A 16,606-nucleotide genomic window follows, 5' to 3' on the forward strand; every position below is an offset into this window, starting at 1 on the left:
TAAGGCTGTAACGTGACAAAATATGGAAAAAGTAAAGGGGTTTGAACACGTTCCGAATGCACTGTATATACGAGGCGGTGTCAGAGGAAGGCCCAAAAAATTGTCAAAGACTCCAATCACCCAAGTCATAGACTGTTCTCTCTGCTACCGCACAGCAAGCGGTAAAGGAGCGCCAAGTCTAGATCCAAAAGGCTCCTTAACAGCTTCTACCCCCAATCCATAAGACTGCTGAACAGTTAATCAGATGGCCATTTAATCAAATTACTATTTACATTGACACCTGTGCATCGATAATAAACAGCCAGTAGCAGCAGTTTAAAAACAAAGGGGTGGGGGGGGGGGGCTTTCATTTCTTCAAATGGCCATTTGATTAATATTATACTACAGTATAATTCCTGTGTCATGTCCTACAGTATAATTCCTGTGTCATGTCCTACAGTATAATTCCTGTGTCATGTCCTACAGTATAATTCCTGTATCATGTCATACAGTATAATTCCTGTGTCATGTCCTACAGTATAATTCCTGTGTTATGTCCTACAGTATAATTCCTGTGTCATGTCCTACAGTATAATTCCTGTGTCATGTCATACAGTATAATTCCTGTGTCATGTCCTACAGTATAATTCCTGTGTCATGTCCTACAGTATAATTCCTGTGTCATGTCATACAGTATAATTCCTGTGTCATGTCATAGTGTATAATTCCTGTGTCATGTCCTACAGTATTCCGGTTGTCATGTCCTACAGTATACCTGCTGTGTCATGTCCTACAGTATACCTGCTGTGTCATGTCCTACAGTATACCTGCTGTGTCATGTCCTACAGTATAATTCATGTGTCATGTCCTACAGTATAATTCATGTGTCATGTCCTACAGTATAATTCATGTGTCATGTCCTACAGTATAATTCCTGTGGCATGTCATAGAGTATAATTCCTGTCATGTCCTACAGTATAATTCATGTGTCATGTCCTACAGTATAATTCCTGTTTCATGTCCTACAGTATAATTCATGTGTCATGTCCTACAGTATAATTCATGTGTCATGTCCTACAGTATAATTCATGTGTCATGTCCTACAGTATAATTCCTGTGTCATGTCCTACAGTATAATTCATGTGTCATGTCCTACAGTATAATTCCTGTGTCATGTCCTACAGTATAATTCCTGTGTCATGTCCTACAGTATAATTAATGTGTCATGTCCTACAGTATAATTCATGTGTCATGTCCTACAGTATAATTCCTGTGTCATGTCCTACAGTATAATTCATGTGTCATGTCCTACAGTATAATTCCTGTGTCATGTCCTACAGTATAATTCCTGTGTCATGTCCTACAGTATAATTCCTGTGTCATGTAATAATAATAATAATGTCATAGAGTATAATTCCTGTGTCATGTCCTACAGTAATCCTGCTGTCATGTCATAGAGTATAATTCATGTGTCATGTCCTACAGTATAATTCATGTGTAATATCCTACAGTATAATTCATGTGTCATGTCCTACAGTATAATTCCTGTGTCATGTCCTACAGTATAATTCATGTGTAATGTCCTACAGTATAATTCCTGTGTCATGTCATACAGTATAATTCATGTGTCATGTCCTACAGTATAATTCATGTGTCATGTCCTACAGTATAATTCATGTGTCATGTCCTACAGTATAATTCATGTGTAATGTCATACAGTATAATTCCTGTGTCATGTCATAGAGTATAATTCCTGTGTCATGTCCTACAGTATACCTGCTGTGTCATGTCCGACAGTATACCTGCTGTGTCATGTCCGACAGTATACCTGCTGTGTCATGTCCTACAGTATACCTGCTGTGTCATGTCCTACAGTATACCTGCTGTGTCATGTCCGACAGTATACCTGCTGTGTTCTGTAATCCAGGACAGATACAAAGGAAGAGGACAGGCAGGCAGGAGAGGAAGCAGACACATCTCTACTCAGTGTGTCCCTCCCTCTTCGTCTCCTGATCTCCAGTCATATGTTATGCAGGGGCATGCCTTACTGTATATTTGGTGCTCCTGATGTTTCTCATTCACCCTATTTGAAACAACAGATCAGCCGTTTTTAACAGCAGTGAGTTTAGCCACAAGGAATTTTGCAGCGCAGAAGACATTTTTTCTCTTTTTTTGTTTTATGTTAAACAGCCAGAAAACGTTTAAATTATCCCATAATACTCTTTACTTACAATGGGAATTTTCTCTGAGACAGAAAATGCTGAAATGGGGATATGTATTTTTAAGATGATTGTTGGATCCAGTGATCGTTCTAAAACACAATTACATGAAATGTCCATCTTGCAAAACAAACCACAAGCACTATTTAATGTAACATAAGACTGTAATTATTCCAGTATAAAAGTGATTTATTTCATGTCATGTTTTGATATCATTTTAACGGCGGAGAGCATGTACCTCAGCTGTATATTTAGTTAACTCTCCTCGGCCTGATTAGTCTTAAGCAGACCATGCAGATATTAAGTGTCATGCTATTTCAATATGTTTTGTAGGTTTCTCAATGTTTGCTAACTTTACTGTCGTTTATTTTATTCCTCGTTGCCAGCTGGAGATGTTGTAGATTTTTTTTATCTCTGTCTGTGGGTTAAAGGAGAATTTAGCTTTTTTACAACCAAATCTCTATTTTTGATGTAAATGGTATTTTATACAAGGGTCCAGACACTTTTTTTTGCAATTTCACTTGTTTTTGAGAAACTTGACCCAACCAGCGAGTCACTTACTCATCCTCTTTGTGCAGAATGGGGGATCCGAAGAAAAAATAACATGAACAAATGCTTCAAAAAACACCCACATATGTAGCTTTAGAAACAGAAAGGTCTCAGCATAGCGATGCACATCTTTAGATGTTGCTTTTGCAACTCAAGCTGTTTTGGAAGTTTTGGATGGATGTCTGCCTATCACACAGAGGCATCATGCCCATAGGAGGCACAGGGGCACATGCCCATAGGAGACACAGGGGCACATGCCCATAGGAGACACAGAGGCATCATGCCCATAGGAGACACAGGGGCACATGCCCATAGGAGACACAGGGGCACATGCCCATAGGAGACACAGGGGCACATGCCCCCTCAGATTTGTCCCCTCCAAACAAATGTGTTTGCTGTTGTTTCTCTGTAATACTACGAGCCACCTGGCAATTGTATGAAGTTGGCTTTTGCTAGCCCAGATACGTTCCCAATCTCCCAACCTCATAACTAGCTACCAAGAAGCCATTTCAGGCTGTCAATCAATGTATCGTATCTAGCTTGTCCAACTCTCTTAGCTGGCATACCTGCTCGCAAGGTTGGTTGACTTTCAAAAAGCAAGTAATTACTAAAGGTACTGAATAAGACTCACATTCCTTTCAACCTTTTACCCAGATTTTTACACTGATGTAGAGAAGCATATTTAGTTTCTTTAAAAAAAAAACACCAGTCAGTAGGATACAGACAGCTCTAAAGGTATACTTTGATATGCAGAAAAATAAGCATATTTTACATAGAATTAAGCTTAATAACGCTACCGTCCCACCTGACCAACATCCAGTGAAAGTGCAGGGCTCCAAATTCAAACTACAGAATGGTAAATATTTAACATTCTTGAAAATACACATGCAATATGTCAAATTAATGCGTAACTTCTTGTTAATCCAGCCACCGTGTCCGATTTCAAAAAGGCTTTACGGCGAAAGCAAACCATGTGATTATCTGAGGATAGCACCCCATCAAACAAACACATGACAATCACATTTCAAGGCGCGACACAAAACTCCAGAAATAACGATATAATTCATGCCTTACCTTTGAAGATCTTCCTACTGTTGGCACTCCAAAATGTCCCATAAACATCACAAATGGTCCTTTAGTTCGATAATGTTCTTCTAATATCCATAAAAACTAAGTTTAGCTGGCGCGCATCAGTCAATAATCCACTCAGTTTCCCTCCGTCGAAATGCATACAAAATGAATCCCAAACGTGACTAATAAACTTATCCAAACAAGTCAAACAACATTTATAATCATTCCTTTGGTATCCTAATACACAAATAAACGATCAAATGTAAGACGGAGAATTGTTATTGTCTTTACCGGAGATAAACAACAAAGAACGCGCTTTCCTCCACGTGCTCGGAATCACCAAAAAAGCCAAAATGGGAGCCAAAATGGGAGCCACCTAGAAAAACTACAATTTCTGTGTAATTTTTCTAAAAACTAGCCTGGAACTCTTTCTAAATACTGTTGACATCTAGTGGAAGCCCTATGAACTGCAATTTGGGAGCACGTGGGCTTATAATTCAAGTTCAAGCTATTGAAAACAGTGGTAAAGCAGGGGGGGGTTGTCCTTGGGGTTTCGCCTGCCATATCAGTTCTGTTATACTCACAGACATAATTTTAACAGTTTTAGAAACTTTAGTGTTTTCTATCTAAATCTACCAATTGTATGCATATCCTAGCTTCTGGGCCTGAGAAACAGGCAGTTTTCTTTGGGCACTTTTACATCCGGATGTGAAAATACTGCCCCCAATCCCAAAGAAGTTAATGGTGGCTCCAGATTGCAGGGAAAAGCTTTTTGCTCCAACTTCCATACAGGGGGCCGAGTCGCCCCACTGGACCACCCCAAGCCATCCTCACATACTTTGTACCCCATCAGATCTATGTCTGTGTCTGTCTGTGTGTATATGTTTCTCTCCTATGACCTTGGACCTGCTAGGGACTTGTGCAATGCCTAACTTACCCCTGCCAAGCGCTAGAAACAGAGCAGGCAGACAGTGACGCGACACCACCACGGTCCCATTTAAATGACCAAGAGTGCTAATCTCAGCGCGGATGTGATGAATGCCACATGTCAGCTGGTGACGGCGTGTCCTCTGAACCCAGCGTCTCCAGTATCCCCTCGGCCCGCTGCACCTGCCAGCAGCACTACGGGGCAGAACGGGAGTGATGTCTGGGCCCGGTGAGGAACCGCTGGCTGGCGACTCGCCAGCTGATGACCAGAGCTGACAACAAGGCTGCTCAGACTAGTCAGCCCGGGTTTTTATGAAGATGGATGACCTTTCACTGCTCTCACACTGTTGAATGTGGTGTGTGTGTGTGTGTGTGTGTGTGTGTGTGTGTGTGTGTGTGTGTGTGTGTGTGTGTGTGTGTGTGTGTGTGTGTGTGTGTGTGTGTGTGTGTGTGTGTGTGTGTGTGTGTGTGTACTACTGTAGCTGCTCTGTATCTGTTCTGGGTGGGCTGAACAGACACTGCTGAGAGAAAGGGATGTTCCTGTCTGTCTGTCTGGGTTAGAGAGGGTTAGTGAGGGTTAGAGAGAGTGAGGGTTAGAGACGGTTAGTGAGGGTTTGTGGGGATTAGCAAGGGTTAGAGGGTGTTAGAGAGGATTAGAGGGGATTAGCAGGGGTTAGAGTGAGTTAGTGAGGGTTGGTGGGGGTTAGAGAGAGTTAGTGGGGTTAGAGAGGGTTAGTGGGGGTTAGAGAGGGTTAGAGATGGTTAGTGAGGGTTAGAGGGGGTTAGAGGGGGTTAGAGAGGATTAGAGGGGGGTATTGAGGGTTTAAATATCACTACCACCTGTGTCCTAGTTACAGAGGCACAGAGAGCAACGTGGCAGTGTGTGTGTGTGTGTGTGTGTGTGTGTGTGTGTGTGTGTGTGTGTGTGTGTGTGTGTGTGTGTGTGTGTGTGTGTGTGTGTGTGTGTGTGTGTGTGTGTGTGTGTGTTGTGTGTGTGTGTGTGTGTGTGTGTGTGCGCGCGCATATGGGAAGAGCGTTCACATTAACATACACTATATACAGGTATCTGTGTGTGGCTATCTCACACCTAATAAACTATGATAGTACCATTGAAGAGTTTCCTAAGGGGAAAAGCCAGCGCTCGGCACATTAACAACTGAGTAGCCCTCTGCTAGATGATCCATGTCACTTTTACAGTTACACATCTCCTGTGTCTCTGTCTGCACTTGAGAGCTACTCACTCACTCACTCACTCATTCACTTCTTCCATCTGGGTAAACATAATATTATACACTTCTATTTCCACATGGACAGATGTTCACTAAAGCTGTTGTGGGGAGGGCTTTTTTTATTGAGAAGAGGCTTTCTCCTCTCGATTCAATGGAGCATACCATTAGCGGCAGGAGAAAGGGGAGGGCTCTGGAAAAGTAGTAGAAGTTACAGAAGACGGGGGTCGTTTGTCTGCACCCATCGGAGTGGAAAATGAACAGGACCTATTTCGTGGTGTCCTCTGGGACATTTGGGGTCCAGGTGCTGGATCAACTTTCCCGAGCTGCACGCACAGTGGCCCACCTTGAGAGACAGAGAGAGAAAGACCTCCTGTCAGTTTCCCAGCTACGGTGTAAGGATTCTCGTCCTCGTCTGATGAGGAATATGAAGGATCTGTGCAGCGTGGTAAGTATTCATAATACCTTTTAATATATACGAATACTTGGAAAAAAGAAAACAAACGACAAACGAACACTTCTGCAAGGTGCAATACACAAAACAGAAAACAACTACCCACAAAACCCATGTGGGCAAGAGTTATCTAAGTATGGTTCTCAATCAGAGAATCAGTCCCTGATTGAGAACCATACCCGGCCAAAAAAGAAATACAAAAACATAGAAAAAAGAACATAGAATGCCCACCCTAGTCACTGGCAGTACCACCCCCCCAAAGGTGTGGACTCCGGCCGCAAAACCTGACTCTAAAGGGGAGGGTCCGGGTGGGCCTTCTTTACGGCGGCGGCTTGGGTGCGGGACGTGGACCCTGCTCCACCTCAGTCTTGGCCCACTTAGGTGGCGCCTCTGGAGCAGGGACCCTCGCAGCGGGCCCGGACTGAAGAGGACGCCACTGGACTGAGGGGCGCCTCTGGACTGAGGGGCTGCGATTCTGGTGGCTCCGGAGTGAAGGGCGACTCTGGCAGCTTCTGAGTGACAGGCGGCTCTGGCGCCTCTGGACTGATGGGCGGCACTGGCGCCTCTGGACAGGAGGGCGGCTCTGGCAGTTCCGGACAGGAGGGCGGCTCTGGCAGCTCCGGACAGGAGGGCGGCTCTGGCAGCTCCGTACAGGAGGGCGGCTCTGGCAGCTCCGGACAGGAGGGCAGCTCCGGACAGGAGGGCGGCTCTGGCAGTTCCGGACAGGAAGGCGGCTCTGGCACCCCCGGACAGGAGGGCGGCTCTGGCAGCTCCGGACAGGAGGGCGGCTCTGGCAGCTCCGTACAGGAGGGCGGCTCTGGCAGCTCCGGACAGGAGGGCAGCTCCGGAGAGGAGGGCGACACTGGCAGCTCCGGACAGGAGGGTGGCTCTGGCACCTCCGGACAGAAGGGCGGCTCTGGCAGCTCCGGACAGGAGGGCGGCTCTGGCAGCTCCGGACAGAAGGGCGGCTCTGGCAGCTCTGGACAGGAGGGCAGCTCTGGCAGCTCTGGACAGGAGGGCGGCTCTGGCAGCTCCGGACTGGAGGGAGACTTGGTTCTGGGAGCAGGCACACCGGCCTCTGAATACTCGGCCGAGACACAGTGCGCAATGATGCGTGCTATGGGGTGCGTACCGGGGGGAGACAAACGAACACTTCTGCAAGGTGCAATACACAAAACAGAAAACAACTACCCACAAAACCCATGTGGGAAAGAGTTATCTAAGTATGGTTCTCAATCAGAGAATCAGTCCCTGATTGAGAACCACACCCGGCCAAAAACAAAGAAATACAAAATCATAGAAAAAAAATAACATAGAATGCCCACCCTAGTCACACCCTGGCCTAAACAAAATAGAGAATTAAAAACCTCTCTATGGCCAGGGCGTGACATACGGTTTAACACTAAGATCCTCTCAACCTTTTAATGGACCCATTATCATACCAGACCAGTTTAAACTAATGGGAGGAGGACAGGAACAAAGCTCTCCTCTGTGTCCCAAACCTCCCATCCATCTGCCCTCACACCCCTGAACTCACACATAAATGCACGGACGCACACGCACACACACACACACACACACCAATCCATGGCAGCAATCCGCCATTAATGACAGATGAGTAATTTGCGACAGGTTTTATTTCCAGATTGTTTAAAAAAATGTTTCCCATGTATCTCAGTTGGTAGAGCATGGCAGCACAACAATGTACTCACTCACTACTACAGTAAGTTGCTCTGGATAAGAGAGTCTGGTAAAATTACTAAAATGTAAAACATTATGATGAGTTCACATGGAATTCAAATCTACATGTAACTGGACTGTGGTATGACTAGAATCGTTGTTTTTTTTAAATAACTTTACATTTTTATGAACTTGTCCCTCTGGGTTGGTAGGCTGATCCACCCGAGCTGTTTTCGACCGGTGGCCCTAGAAATCTAGAACACTAGAAGCCTAGGACACTAGGACACCAGGACATTAGGAAACTACAACACTAGGACACTAGAACTCTTGGACACTAGGACACTAGAACACCACTAGAACTCTAGGACACTAGAACACTAGGACCGGAGTCACGTTACATGTCTTCCATTACCAGGGCCAGATCAGAGATAATGGGTAGTAGTCTGTTCCCATGTTTATGCCTACTCTTGTCTCGTCTCGCTCCCACACACACACTACATGTTCATGTAGATACAGTTGAAGTCAGAAGTTTACATACACTTAGGTTGGAGTCATTAAAACTCATTTTTCAACCACTTCACAAATTTCTTGTTAGTCGGTTAGGACATCTACTTTGTGCATGACAGAAGTCATTTTTCCAACAATTGTTTACAGACAGATTATTTCACTTATAATTCACTGTATCACAATTCCAGTGGGTCAGAAGTTTACATACACTAAGTTGACCTTGCCTTATTGTAAACATTGTCATCTTCTTCAGACAAGGAATAGGAAAGATCGGACCAAAATGCAGCGTGGTACGTGTCCATCTTAAATTTATTACTGAACACTGAACACAAAATAACAAAAGTGAAACAACGAAAATCAAAACAGTCCTGCAAGGTGACACAACACAAAACAGGAAACAACTACCCACAAACACAGGTGGGAACAGGCTACCTAAGTATGGTTCTCAATCAGAGACAACGATAGACAGCTGCCTCTGATTGGGAACCATACCAGGCCAAACACATAGAAATACAACACACAGAACAAAACATAGAATGCCCACCCCAACTCACGCCCTGACCAAACCAAAATAGAGACATAAAAAAGTAACTAAGGTCAGGACGTGACACTTAAACAGCTTGGAAAATTCCAGAAAATGATGTCATGGCTTTAGAAGCTTCTGATAGGCTAATTGACATCATTTGAGTCAATTTGAGGTGTACCTGTGGATGTATTTCAAGGCCTACCTTCAAACTCAGTGCATCTTTGCTTGACATCATGGGAAAATCAAAAGAAATCAGCCAAGACCTTAGAAAATAAATTGTCGACCTCCACAAGTCTGGTTCATCCTTGGGAGAAATTCCCAAATGCTTGAAGGTACCACGTACATCTGTACAAACAATAGTATGCAAGTATAAACACCATGGGACCACGCAGCCGTCATACTCCTCAGGAAGGAGACGTGTTCTGTCTCCTAGAGATGAATGTACTTTGGTGCGAAAAGTGCAAATCAATCCCAGAACAACAGTAAAGAACCTTGTGAAAATGCTGGAGGAAACAGGTACAACAATATCTATATCCACAGCAAAACGAGTCCTATATCGACATAACCTGAAAGGCCGCTCAGCAAGGAAGAAGCCACTGCTTCAAAACCGCCATAAAAAAGCCAGACTACGGTTTGCAACTGCACATGGGGACAAAGATCGTACTTTTTTGAGAGATGTTCTCTGGTCTGATGAAACAACAATAGAACTGTTTGGCCATAATGAACATTGATATGTTTGAAAGAAAAAGGGGGAGGCTTACAAGCCGAAGAACACCATCCCAACCGTGAAGCACGGGGGTGGCAGCATCATGTTGTGGGGGTGCTTTGCTGAAGGAGGGACTGGTGCACTTCACAAAATAGATTGCTTCATGAAGCAGGAGAATTATGTGGATATGTTGAAGCAACGTCTCAAGACATCAGTCAGGAAGTTAAAGCTTGGTCGCAAATGGGTCTTCCAAATGAACAATAACCCCAAGCATACTTTCAAAGTTGTGGCAAAAAGGCTTAATGACAATAAAGTCAAGGTATTGGAGTGGCCATGAAAAAGCGCTGACCTCAATCCTATAGAAAAGTTGTGGGCAGAACTGAAAAAGCGTGTTCGAGCAAAGGAGCCCTACCAACCTGACTCAGTTGCACCAGCTCTGTCAGGAGGAATGTGTCAAAATACACATTCTTAAAATAAAGTGGTGATCCTAACTGACCTAAAACGGGAGATTTTTACTCGGATTAAATGTCAAGAATTGTGAAAAACTGAGTTTAAATGTATTTGGCTAAGGTATACTGTATGCAAATATCCGACTTCAACTGTATCTTTCAGTATAAAGGGACACATAGTTCCACAACTGGACTGGAACACATACTTCCACAACTGGACTGTGACACATAGTTCCACAACTGGACTGAGACACATAGTTCCACCACTGGACTGGGACACATAGTTCCACAACTGGACTGGGACACATAGTTCCACAACTGGACTAAGACAGGACTGGGACACATAGTTCCACAACTGGACTGGGACACATAGTTCCACAACTGGACTGGGACACATAGTTCCACAACTGGACTGGGACACATAGTTCCACAACTGGACTGGGACACATAGTTCCACAACTGGACTGGAACACATAGTTCCACAACTGGACTGGGACACATAGTTCCACAACTGGACTGGAACACATAGTTCCACAACTGGACTGGAACACATAGTTCCACAACTGGACTGGGGCACATAGTTCCACAACTGGACTGGAACTGGACTGTTGTCAAGCACCACATAAACATTTTCCTACACACTAGCTTGCTACTTTGTGTAGGGCTACACGTTACCGTCCTCTCCTGATGACCATTCATAATTTAACTCAAATGTTATTTGAGGAAATATGTTAATCTTTGTGGTGCGACGTTTGTTACAATCTAAGATAGATAACGATCGTTAATGTAATTAATTCATGGTTTTTAGAACACCTGTAAAGCGGAGTGATATATGTATAGTTAAAAGTCCCAGTGCTGTTATTCTCTACTCCAATCAAATTACTTGGTCGTAAAAAAAATACTTGTGAACATCATTTTGAGTTCTTTTCACCCTTTTCATAGTAAGCAGTGGGAACGTTTTACTTGCGTTTCCTTTTAGTAACGTTCAAGATACTTTGGCGGTGCGTTATCTGCTGTGTTTTTCTGACTTTTTCATTGAAACTCTTATTGAGCCATATCGATAGATTTCACAGTCGCAGCCCTGATTTCTGGTTGTTATGTGGTATTGGCGGATGCACTGAGGAATATAGAGTGTACAATTCCTTCTATCATCATGTAAAGAGAAGATACACCTTCAACACCTACTTGAAGGCACCGGACCAGGTGAACAGCCATCGGAGGAAAGCCAAGTAAGTAGCTAGCTAGGATTTGTTTTTGTTTACTGCTGGATTTAAAAAAAATGTTTTAATAAATGGACGACACACGGACCAAAGCCATACTGTCCATAGGCTATTCGATCATTTTAGCTATAATGTCTCTTATGGCTAAAGCTGGGTTAATGTGAAAACAATCAATGATAAATAGGAACAAAACACTTAAATAGCTCTAATGGTGAAACTAAATACACTTTGAAATAATAATCTGTTTCTTTGACATGTGGTACACAGGACAAAATTCAACCCGATCAGCTTCTAGCTAACTCCAGCATCACTGATCAGCAACTCCATCATACACCTGACTCAGATGAAGGGAAACGGGGCATTGACCAACATGGAGCTGTCACAGTAAGTAAGTTACTCGGTTGGTGGCAATCTACTGAAATTGACCATATTTTTTTAAGTACTTGGCTATACTAATAGCATTCATAGTCAGTCTTCACAACCACTTCTCCTGTCACAAACATTATACTTGTCATGAACTAGTAATGTCCAGCCTGCACATGTCAGGATACTACATTCAATGTCAACTCTTTTTTTAGGATCTGACTACACATGCCACTGCTTTTGTGATAAATGCCAGAGCCAAGCATCGTCTCTCACAGGTAAGATGCTTTTCCTGAACAGAGCACAGCATTTGGTTAGTTACTTTATGCAGAACATTTTGTAGTGGTTCAGTGATGGTTGAGTTCATTCTTGGTGCTAGGTTGTCCACCTTACTATTGTTGATCCCTTATGTCCTTATGTTAATGAATATGTCAAATACAAAATCTATATGTCATAAGTATCCATGAAGGTGTGTTCCAACCTTCATGATTGATGACATCACCACCTCTCTCTCTCTCATTTTCAGAACGGCGTGAATGACATTGTTGCTGGGGTACAGCCGTATCAATCACCACTATTGGACAACCTCAGGAAGCAGATGGAGGCAGTCCTAAAGAAGCATTCAGGAAGCAGATGGAGGCAGTGCTAAAGAAGTATTCAGGAAGCAGATGGAGGCAGTCCTAAAGAAGCATTCAGGAATCAGATGGAGGCAGTGCTAAAGAAGTATTCAGGAAGCAGATGGAGGCAGTGCTAAAGAAGCATTCAGGAAGCAGATGGAGGCAGTCCTAAAGAAGCATTCAGGAAGCAGATGGAGGTAGTCCTAAAGAAGCATTCAGGAATTAGATGGAGGCAGTGCTAAAGAAGCATTCAGGAAGCAAATGGAGGCAGTGCTAAAGAAGCATTCAGGAAGCAGATGGAGGCAGTGCTAAAGAAGCATTCAGGAATCAGATGGAGGCAGTGCTAAAGAAGTATTCAGGAAGCAGATGGAGGCAGTGCTAAAGAAGCATTCAGGAAGCAGATGGAGGCAGTGCTAAAGAAGCATTCAGGAAGCAGATGGAGGCAGTCCTAAAGAAGCATTCGGGAATTAGATGGAGGCAGTGCTAAAGAAGCATTCAGGAAGCAAATGGAGGCAGTGCTAAAGAAGCATTCAGGAAGCAGATTGAGGCAGTCCTAAAGAAGCATTCAGGAAGCAGATGGAGGCAGTGCTAAAGAAGTATTCAGGAAGCAGATGGAGGCAGTGCTAAAGAGGCATTCAGGAAGCAGATGGAGGCAGTGCTAAAGAGGCATTCAGGAAGCAGATGGAGGCAGTGCTAAAGAAGCATTCAGGAAGCAGATGGAGGCAGTGCTAAAGAAGCATTCAGGAAGCAGATGGATGCAGTGCTAAAGAGGCATTCAGGAAGCAGGTGGAGGCGGTGCTAAAGAAGCATTCAGGAAGCAGATGAAGCATTCAGGAAGCAGATGGAGGCAGTGCTAAAGAGGCATTCAGGAAGCAGATGGAGGCAGTGCTAAAGAACCATTGAGGAATCAGATGGAGGCAGTGCTAAAGAAGTATTCAGGAAGCAGATGGAGGCAGTGCTAAAGAAGCATTCAGGAAGCAGATGGAGGCATTGCTAAAGAAGCATTCAGGAAGCAGATGGAGGCAGTCCTAAAGAAGCATTCAGGAATTAGATGGAGGCAGTGCTAAAGAAGCATTCAGGAAGCAAATGGAGGCAGTGCTAAAGAAGCATTCAGGAAGCAGATTGAGGCAGTCCTAAAGAAGCATTCAGGAAGCAGATGGAGGCAGTGCTAAAGAAGTATTCAGGAAGCAGATGGAAGCAGTGCTAAAGAGGCATTCAGGAAGCAGATGGAGGCAGTGCTAAAGAAGCATTCAGGAAGCAGATGGAGGCAGTGCTAAAGAAGCATTCAGGAAGCAGATGGATGCAGTGCTAAAGAGGCATTCAGGAAGCAGATGGAGGCGGTGCTAAAGAAGCATTCAGGAAGCAGATGAAGCATTCAGGAAGCAGATGGAGGCAGTGCTAAAGAGGCATTCAGGAAGCAGATGGAGGCAGTGCTAAAGAACCATTGAGGAAGCAGATGGAGGCAGTGCTAAAGAAGCATTCAGGAAGCAGATGGAGGCAGTGCTAAAGAGGCATTCAGGAAGCAGATGGAGGCAGTGCTAAAGAAGCATTCAGGAAGCAGATGGAGGCAGTGCTAAAGAAGAATTCAGGATGCAGATGGAGGCAGTGCTAAAGAAGCATTCAGGAAGCACATCAGGTCAACTTGAAGAAGATGCAATGGATATATGTGACAATTTCATTTAGCCTTTTGCTGGTATTGCAACATTTCGAAAGCGCAGTGTTATTAAGAAGCAGTTTAGCTGTTTGGACGCAGAGGAAATTCCAAATGCTCAAACCATATACAGGATGAACCATATGCAGAATGAACCATATGCAGGGTAGCCTAGTGGTCAGAGCGTTGGGCTATTAACCGGAAGGTTGCGAGTTCAAATCCCCGAGCTGACAAATCTGTCGTTCTGCCCCTGAACAGGCAGTTAACCCACTGTTCCTAGGCCATCATTGAAAATAAGAATTTGTTCTTAACTGACTTGCCTGGTAAAATAAAAAAATAAAAATGCAGAATGAACCATATGCAGAATGAACCATATGCAGTATGAACCATATGCAGGATGAACCATATGCAGTATGAACCATATGCAGGATGAACCATATGCAGAATGAACCATATGCAGAATGAACCATATGCAGGATGAACCATATGCAGGATGAACCATATGCAGGATGAACCATATGCAGTATGAACCATATGCAGAATGAACCATATGCAGAATGAACCATATGCAGAATGAACCATATGCAGGATGAACCATATGCAGAATGAACCATATGCAAATGAACCATATGCAGAATGAACTATATGCAGAATGAACCATATGCAGAATGAACCATATGCAGGATGAACCATATGTAGAATGAGCCATATGCAGGATGAAATGTGGAGGATCAAAGACATTTTCATCAAAGACAAATTATTTCATTATGTACCATTAGTCAAAAGTCTAGAACAGTTCTTATCACACCCAATGATTTTATCTGGTTGAAAAAAGACCCCAGATGTGCAGGGAATGTTTTTTTCATGACATTGTTGATGGTGCTCTTCTAAAATCACATCCCTTATTTTCAGAGAAACCAAATGCATTGCAGATTGTTCTGTACACGGATGAAATAGAGATCTGTAATCCACTAGGATCCTTTGCATCAAAAAAACAAGTTGTTAATGGTGTACTACACCCTAGGAAACATAAATCCAAAATACAGGTCTAAACTGGCTGCTATCAGGCTACTTGCCATGGCTAGATCACCAGACCTCCGTCAATCTGGTGTAGATGTAATATTGAATAGAATCAAGGAACACATGGATACATTGTACAGTGGGGTTAAAATGCAAACTATTAACGGAGAGAAAATGATATATGGTGCCATGGTCTGTCTCTGTGGAGACACCCTGGCACAACATGAACTAGCAGGGTTCAAAGAGGGTGTGGGCTTTACCTACAGTAAGTGCAGACACTGTGAGTGTTCTTTTGAAGACATGCAGTCACTCTTCAATGAGGATGCATATACTAAAAGGTCATTGGAGAAGCATGTCAGACAGTGTGATGAAATAGAAAAGGCGCAGACGGACTTGCTTAGCAACAGCCTGAGAACAACATATGGGATCAATAGAAGGAGCAAGTTAGTTGAGTTCCCAGCCTTTGATATTATAGAACAACTCCGCAAGACATTATGCATGTCATTCTGGAGGGCATTGGAAATCAAATGTGTTTTGAATCATCTTGTTGTGTCAGGACAGATTGATCTGGACTACTATTCTTGGTTTCCTTTATTCCCCTCTAGATGTTAGAGATCGGCCATCCCCAATTTCTGTTAGTACATTAACGTCAAGTGATGGTAAATTAAAACAGTCATCTGGGCAAATGCTTGTCCTGCTAGGGATATTGCCATGTGTTTTGGAGAGTTTGGAAGTCAATGCATACAGTATATGATACATTTGCCATCACAGATAAAGTAATTGGGGCCAATAGTTAGACATATGTGTATGCGTCTAAACATTGTTTCTTTAAACAATGGGCTTCCAAGCTAAATTTAAAACATATTTGCAGGTCTTTAATTAATCATAACCAAATATACGAAAGTTGCTAAAGTGTTGACAGTTCAATGCACCCAATTTTTTTAAATGAAATGTATCAGAGGTTAAAGATCTACAATATTTACGTGGAAAATTCAGGAACTTCCTAGGTTTCAATAAAGTAAACCAATGCTGTATCAGTCAAATGGCTTGTGATAAATTTTAATAAATACATAACTCAGAAGTCCATGATCTTTGCCAAAGAACTGAATGATACAGTAATATGCCAGAATTTGGACTGGTCAAAACACATTTCTTGTTGATTCTAGGCTTTATTGTTTGGAATATCAACCATTTCAAACTATACGTTTTGCAGAGAAAGTGGGTAGTAGTCTTTCCTGTGTTTATGCCTCCTCTGTCTCGTCCCGCCCCCCCACACACACACTACATGTTCATGTTTTTAAATGTATGTAAATTGTAAAGTATTTTGCCTGTAATGTATTTTCCGTTATGTGTCGGACCCCAGTAAGACTAACTGTCACCACGTTGGCGTCAGCTAATGGGGATCCTAATAAATCAAACCCCATACAGGCTTTGGGGTTTTA

General features: G+C 43.3%; 1 protein-coding gene and 1 long non-coding RNA gene across 7 annotated transcripts in view; both read left to right on the forward strand.

The window, feature by feature from the left end:
• The window catches only part of LOC118388275 (semaphorin-3F-like), a 122,053-nt gene that overhangs the window by 52,971 nt on the left and 52,476 nt on the right, over window positions 1-16,606 (forward strand). The window lies entirely within an intron of this gene.
• Window positions 7,627-16,592, forward strand: LOC118388276 (uncharacterized). 2 transcript variants are annotated; one of them, XR_004826535.2, is made up of 4 exons: window positions 7,627-11,522; window positions 11,781-11,901; window positions 12,092-12,154; window positions 12,403-16,592. It is a non-coding gene; the product is annotated as an uncharacterized LOC118388276 (long non-coding RNA). The 2 variants fall into 2 exon arrangements; XR_004826534.2 differs by having other exon boundaries at window positions 11,781-11,897.

This window comes from Oncorhynchus keta, chromosome 10 (genome assembly GCF_023373465.1).
Source record: "Oncorhynchus keta strain PuntledgeMale-10-30-2019 chromosome 10, Oket_V2, whole genome shotgun sequence".
NCBI lineage: Eukaryota > Metazoa > Chordata > Actinopteri > Salmoniformes > Salmonidae > Oncorhynchus > Oncorhynchus keta.